This window comes from Pseudopipra pipra, chromosome 3, assembly GCF_036250125.1.
Source record: "Pseudopipra pipra isolate bDixPip1 chromosome 3, bDixPip1.hap1, whole genome shotgun sequence".
Taxonomy (NCBI): domain Eukaryota; kingdom Metazoa; phylum Chordata; class Aves; order Passeriformes; family Pipridae; genus Pseudopipra; species Pseudopipra pipra.
Genome location: NC_087551.1, coordinates 75,493,729 through 75,501,014, shown reverse-complemented (window position 1 = coordinate 75,501,014; position 7,286 = coordinate 75,493,729). Strand labels below are relative to the sequence as shown.

The following is a 7,286-nucleotide window of genomic DNA, read 5'->3' as shown; positions in this document are numbered from 1 at the left end:
CTGCCAGGAGATGAACCAGAGGAAAGACCACTCCTGTAACCACTCCTTATCTCCAGTCCACTCAGAGACAGAGGCAGTCCATGAACCCCCAAGGTTCTCTTCAGGCTGCAGCCCTGTAGTACAGCCCCACGGGGCACTCACAGGACCAAGTCCACCAGCATTGGCAGACAGTCCCTTACACAGGGGAGGGAGCCCATAGCAGCTCCACAATGGTCAGGAAAGTGTTCCACCTGTTGGACTCACTGCAGCTTTTTCTGCAGCATGTAGCAAACAGGATCCAAACTGAGAGAGGAATGGGATGCAGAGAGCTGAACTTTAGCTTGTTTGGGCTGTATAGATGTGAAATATCTTTGATACCTTTCCTGCTTTTCTCCAACCACCCAGTAACTCTCCTACAGGAAGAAATTTCAAAATTAAGGACCATTTCCTCTTCCTGCTTCTCCATGGGGGAAGAAAAAAAACAAACCCAAAAAAACCAACCAACCAACCAAACAAAACAAAACAAAAAAAAACCCACACCACAAAACCAAGAAACAAACAAACAAAACATGCAAAAAAAAAAAAACTTGATCCAAAGAATGCTTATAGGAAGAGGGCAAAGACCATAGGCCTTTTCCAGTGCTGCCGCCCTGCAATAATGACCTTAGTCCCAAGCTTGGAAGGAGAGTTAGATGCAAGGAATTTGTATACACTTTTGGATCCCTTTAGATCCAACAGGATGTCATTTGCCAAGGCTGATAGCATCGAAGGGGGCATGTGAGTTTGACACATAAGGGCTCTTTCATCCCCAGGCGTTAAGATTTGGCCCTCTAATTAATACATTCTTTTAACCTCAGTGTATGGGCCCACCTTTACAAATAGCTTGGCAAGTGTGTGAGCCAAAGAAGATGCTGACCTTATCAGCTCGGATGCAAGCTTGCAATCTGTCAGCTGTATCGAAATTACTTCTACACAGAAATCTCCTAAATAATATGCTGGACTTTCATGTAAGATATCCAATGTCCATTGGGGAGGAAACACTTGGCTGGGAGTGCACCTTTGTAGTCACTGAGAAGAGAGGCATGCTGCAACTTTGCATCCCAACTTCCAAGAGCTTGCCCCTGTGCCTCTGACTTTCCTAAGTTGATTGCACCCAAACATCCTGCTGCCATGACTTCCACACCTCTATTTTGGTCCAGGGGTTTTGTGATGACTTCACTTTGTAATTAGAAGCACTGTGGAGCATAGCTCAGTGTGTGATGAAGGATGGGGAGGATGAAACAGAAAGAAACTGCAAAAGGATGCTGCCTTTCACTACTTGCTTTCCTGTGGAGAGGCAGCTGCTGGCACCACAAAGCTTCCTACAGCTGCCGAACTCCCCATGCAGTGGGATACAGAGCAGGGCAGCACATTCTGGTACTTGCAGCAGCCAGTTTTGGGCAACTCTCCATTGCCTGCATGTGAAAAATGGGTAGGTCCCCCCCATCCCAAGCTCTGGATGAAGACTGCTCAGCAGGTGTGGGACTGGTTAACAGCCGTCAGGGGAGCCTGGGCCCTGTGAGAATGAAGACCATGTTTCCTTCTCTGGAGGAGTGGGGCTTGGAGCTGGGCACAGACCGATGTGTCTCACAGGTGAGAAAAGCCGCTTGCAGCCTTGGATCCTTGCCCCACAGCAAAGAGGCAAAGAGAGAGGCAGGAATGAGGAGCTAAAAGATCACTTTGCAGCACATACTGGAGGGAAGAGCAGTGGGTGGGGAAAGGTAGCAGTGGCTGGGGAACAGTAGCACTGGTCAAGTCTTTACACAGACTAATGGCGCAGGAAGGGGCATGCAGATGGGGAAGGATAAGGATGTCCTGGCCCTCCTTCTAATCTGCTTATGTTTTCTCAGAAGACGCAAGTCTCAAATGCTGAAGACCTAATGCCTTCACTCATTTGTCCTGCCCACTCCAACCATACTTTTCATCAAGAAATGTTATTACGGCCCCATCAAGGGAATCTCTTAGGTCTGTTTAACCCTTAGAAGGGTTCTAGCATTAAATAAAAATAAATTAAAAAAAAACACCATTGTAACACTGCAAAAGGAAAGAAAGTATTCTGAGAAGCGAGAAATTTCTACCTCCTCCTTCTGACACATGCAGATCCGCAGCTAAGCTGGCAGGCTTGGCAGGGGAGAAGGTAACTCACTAAAAAGCGGAGCATGTATTTTGATTGAGGAGAGACTGTGCATGATTAACAACCCTTAGGATTTTCAGCTGTGAACATTATTCAGCTCTTTTGTGGACGAAAGGGGACATTTCCCAAGGCCAATATTGGATTTTTGGACAAGCTCCATTCCTGCTGAAACCTCACTTACTCTGAAGCTGACGTGATCTCACTTTTTTTTGGTTATAAGGAATTCAAGGCACTCAACAAGGTGTAACATCTGTCACACATCCACATAAGCATTGTTTATTTGTATGAAACAAGAGTTACGCTTACAGTTACTTGTTTTCTCTTTGCATCCCCGAAACAAGAATGTGCAAGGAGAATCATGGCACTTCATTGCCAGTGGTTTTTAGAAGTATGATATAAAAAGTGGGCCTTCTGTAGCACACTGATAATCCTACATAATTACATATATATGCGCAACTAGTGTCAACAAACTGAAATCAGAGGCTGCTTTGAAAAAGAATCAGTGTTGTTACACAGAATAAATCACAGAGAGGAGACAAACAGCTGTATTCAGATTGCTGTCTGGAAGATGGAGAAGAAAGATGTGATTGAGCAAGGCTTCAGATTTGATCCAGAACTGCTGCTAACTCCCTCTTCACCTCCAGCAACTTTGTTGGCTGGGTTTCCCTACCTGCAAAAGACAGAGAGGATAATGTTTATGTAGAGGTGTGCTGTGAGAGCTATTGGCTGCATCTGTGTGAATGCTAATTTATTACTGGTGAAGTATAGCCCAGGTGAAAGTGCTACAGCATGCAGCCTTCAAAGTGGATCTGCTGGTTGGCACTGCAGATTTTTATCTGAGAGGGCTGCATAACTGAGGCCCAGTGTGGAGGGAATAACCACTTATAACCCGGGCAAGTACAATTTGGGGAAGAAACATGAAGGAGATGTGGGTCTGGAAAACAAGCCTGGTATGTTTTGCTCTGCGTTTTCAGCTTTCTTATTCCCCTGTACTTTATCTGATTTTCTCATAAGTGATAGTCTATTGGTCCAAATTCACCTCTGATTATGTCCAAAATCCTGAGAGACATTCACCCACACGTATACTCAGCATCCAACAGCAAGAGAGCTTCTGAGAAGAGTACTCATTCCTTATACTGTACATGTGAATAGAAAGATAAAAAGTGCAATGTAAAGTATTGTTTATAACTGGGAGAACTTGGCCTTTAACTAGACACCATGTTGAGTTGACATCTGTCTTCCAATGTGATTTTTTTTGTCGCTTTTGAGCAAAATGCACTGAATGTGATTGGGTACAGCAAGCCTTTCCACCTTAATTCAAGAAAGCAGCCTACACGCAGCACTTCGGTTTCATGAATGTCCAGAGGGCAGGTTTCTGGTGGAGGGGGCTGACTACACACGCACACACACGTGTGTGTGTGTGTGTGTGTGTGTGTGCGCACGTGCGTGCAGACATTTACACACATGTGCATCTGTCTATGAAGCCACTGATCAATAAGTTTGCAGCAGAGAAGTAAAAAGCAATATGTTTGTTCTGTAATCCATAACAGCATCTCATCATAACTACATCTCGTATGAGCCCTTTCCCACTCCATCAAGCAAATTATAGCATTTGACACAATGCCAGACCAGGGATAGGACAAGTATGAAGTTTGCCAGCAGTTCATATTTCTCCAGTGTCCATCTGACACACATGGTTTTCTCCTTGCTCCTCTTTCTTTTACACTTCAGGCAAGAGAAGTCTTCGATAGATGAACAGCAGTGGCTGCAATTCCAGTACTTGCTTACCTTTAACTGTAAATAGCCAATATTCAGACCATTGCCTACAAGTCATTGTGATGAACTAATTGATGAATAAAAGCATATTGCACTCTAGATAGGCCCTATAAATCCCACACAGATCTTTTTCCCTTGCATTGGCATATAATCCACACAGCTATTTAGCCTGGGGCTCAATTTATCAGTACAAGTTCATCTTACCGAGGCTGAAATGCCAGGTCAAACAAGAGGAGCAGGCGCTTCTCTGCTTTACATCCTGCAGGGTGAAAATTTTCATGCTCTCAAAAGTGTGGGAAGATTCTTTTCTGAACAAGCAGAAAAACTAAAGTTGTACCTCCAGAGCGCTTAGGGGACATGCAGGGCTGGAAGTAGCAGCACACGAGAGGAGAATCCCACAGAAAAGTGACAAGATTAAAGGATTTTCTCTCCCCCGCCCCCTTCTCCCATCCCTCCCCCGAACGGGTAGCAAAATCAAAGTTAAAAATGTATCTATGGAAGGGACTGATGAAAGATTAATAATTAATTTTAGAGCAGCGATACAGCATTTTTTGAAATGTAAATTTGATGCACAAAAGTGGCATATTATGATAAGCAGGAGCAACAAGGGAGAGTGAGTACAGGAGGGCCTGTTGCTCAGAGACAGGCTAGCGAGGAGCACTTACAGCCGCCTTTATTTTTTCTCTTCCCCTCCATCTCTCTCTTTATGCAAACTTATTATCTGAACTTAGGAGGTTTTGAAAAAGTTAAGGGCTGCATATCTGAGGAACAGTCTTCAGAGCACATCTCAGCTATGGTTTTGCCTTGAAAGCTGAATCTCTAGTTGCGCATTGCCATCCAGTGTCTTCCCATACTTCACTTCTCCTGACCACTTCCATCACAGTAGTGCTAACTGTTTCATTACATTGCTAAGACTTTCCCTTCTGCTCTAATATTTGTATTTAATTTTCTGCCCCTTCCCCCCCCCCATCCCCACTTCCCTCACAAGTCCCCTCCTCCTTAGCTCAGCCTCTTTTGAACCATCTCCTTTTGTGTTTTCCCGTGGATGGTGCAGGCTCTTTTACTCTCCCTTTTCTTTCTCTAGCCCTGTTTACATGAGGGCTTTGAGAGCAGCTTCACTGTGCGCTCTCATGAGAGTTGTGCAAATTGCACCAGTGCTTTCGTTGGAAGAGACACTCATCTCTGGAGCCCCATGCTGTGCAAGAGTGCATCAAGACCAAGTAAGCCCCTTGATGCTGCCTCACGCTGTGATCCTCCTTTGCACAGTGTCATGTGTCAGGACGGTTTTCCCACAATGCATTCTTTAGTTCAGTGGCAGGGGAAAAAAAAAAGAACAAATAATCTGCTGCCGTCACAGGCTAACACATTACCTGCAGGGCAGGGAGAGGAGCCAGTCTTCTTTCACTGAATCAAATTCACTCCCCAAAGTTGCCTTTGGATGATTTTTTATTAATTATTGCCCAGGTGATCCAGCTTCTGCCCCTTACAACATTTTGCCCATTGCATGTTGGTTTTTTGCAAACAGTGGAATTTTGGAAAGTTGTTAAGGAAAAAAAAAGTAAATTTTGTGCTTTCATTCCCTAACTTGGATTCAAATGATGGTTTTATTAATGCGTATTGACAGACCTAAGCTTTGCAAGTACAATTAATGCCATATAAATCATTTATATCCCTACCCTGTCATTTATGGGAATATGGCATAAACTCCATACCTTTATCTTAATTAAATTGATAATGCACAACAGACACAGCTCCAAAGTGCATCTGGAAACAACCCTGAACACTGCTGGCTCTCTCGCAAGCACATGTTTGTGCAGGGGTTACACCGCCCAGCCAGAGGTCACCTGCTGCAGCAGCTGGGCAGGCTCTGCAGCCCAACAGAGAGCAGAAATCAAGCCCTGCATCACTCTGCTGCGAAGGTTTTGACACTGCCATGAGCTTGATGTTTCTCCCACAGGGAACCCACACAGCTGCACAGCTAAGCCTCGGGTGTCGGCAACGAAGCACCCACATACACCTCCAAGCAGAGGCGCTCTATCTAAACCAGCCACCGCCACAGCCCAAGGTAAGACAAGAAGGCTGGCACGGGGAAGGTGCAGGATGAAGGCAAAACTTATAGCAAAGACGTGTAAAACCATTCAGCTCTGCTGGATGCAGAGGGACAAGCTGCAGCGTGATGCTCCCCCGGGGCCACGTGGGAACAGTGTCACACAGACACTGCACCCGTTCCCTGCACCTGCAGGGTGGCAGGCTGGGTGCAAGTGAGGTGCTGCTGACTTCTCTCGCCCTCTCAGCAGGCTCATGCATATGCAACGTTTGCCCTACTCGGGGAAGGCTGCGTATTCCTCAGTGTAGCTGCCCTTCTCCTCCTCCTCCACAGATCTCTGCCTCTCTCCCCTTCCTCTCTCTCCACCACGGGCAGTTCTGCCGGTGTCAATGTACCAGGTTAGCTGGCAGAATGATGGGGTTTGTGGGTGTCTGACACCAGCCCTAGGGGAGATGAGGAGAGAGGGTAAGCTGGTTTTTGTGAAGAAGGAGTGCTCCCACAGTGCAGCTGGAGCAAGAGGCAGGCTAGAAGAAGAAATACTACTAAAGAGTATTTCTTTGGCTTTGCCCCAGAAAAGCATCCCTATTCAAGAGAAGCACTTAAGCATTTGCTTATGTTTAAGCACGTGCTCAAATCCTGTTGACCTAAACAGAAATTAAGCATATGTGTTTTAATGAGCATATGCTTAAGTGCATTCCTCAGACAGGAGGGATGAAGGCAATTAAGCACGTATCTATATGCGAGCTAACTATCTGTCATTTACATTTAGACATTGCAATGCATTTTGGACAGTGAACAACTCTGGCAAGGAATTTCTAACTAATCATTTCACAACATTTGATAGCTTTAACAAAAAGACAACATTCTCTGTTCCTTTGAAATGAGGTTTTCTCCCTAAAAAAAAAAAAAATAAATAAACCAAACCATAGATTTCATAATTGCAGCTTTTCTTGAGAAAGTAATAAATAGCACTGGAATGTAAGCTGCTGTCTGTGTCCACTCTGAGTCATTTCACCAGAGAGAGAGACACCTTGCATAACCAGGAAAGGAGACAAAACTGACATTTAAGTCTTGAAACACAAAATAAACTTTTCCCATCCATTGTTCCTTGCATAAGTGTAAACATTATCTTTAGTGGACATGATTTGATTTAGACCTTCCCCACATTGCAGCTGGTTTAATGGAATGCCGTAACAGTGTCACACGGTTATTCTTGAAAAACAGCTACTAAATGTTGATGTTACTTATTGTAGCAATATTTATGTGAGAATGCTGCAAATACTTGGGAAAAGGTTTAAAAGGTTGAAAGGC

The 7,286-nt window shown here is 44.8% G+C and overlaps 1 long non-coding RNA gene across 1 annotated transcript in view; it reads right to left on the bottom strand.

Annotated features, from left to right (window-relative positions):
* Positions 1-2,396: 2,396 nt before the first annotated feature.
* The window catches only part of LOC135411828 (uncharacterized), a 30,520-nt gene continuing 25,630 nt past the window's right edge, over positions 2,397-7,286 (bottom strand). Inside the window, exon 2 of the long non-coding RNA XR_010429337.1 lies at positions 2,397-2,822. This is a non-coding gene — a long non-coding RNA (uncharacterized LOC135411828). The remainder of the gene's footprint in view (positions 2,823-7,286) is intronic.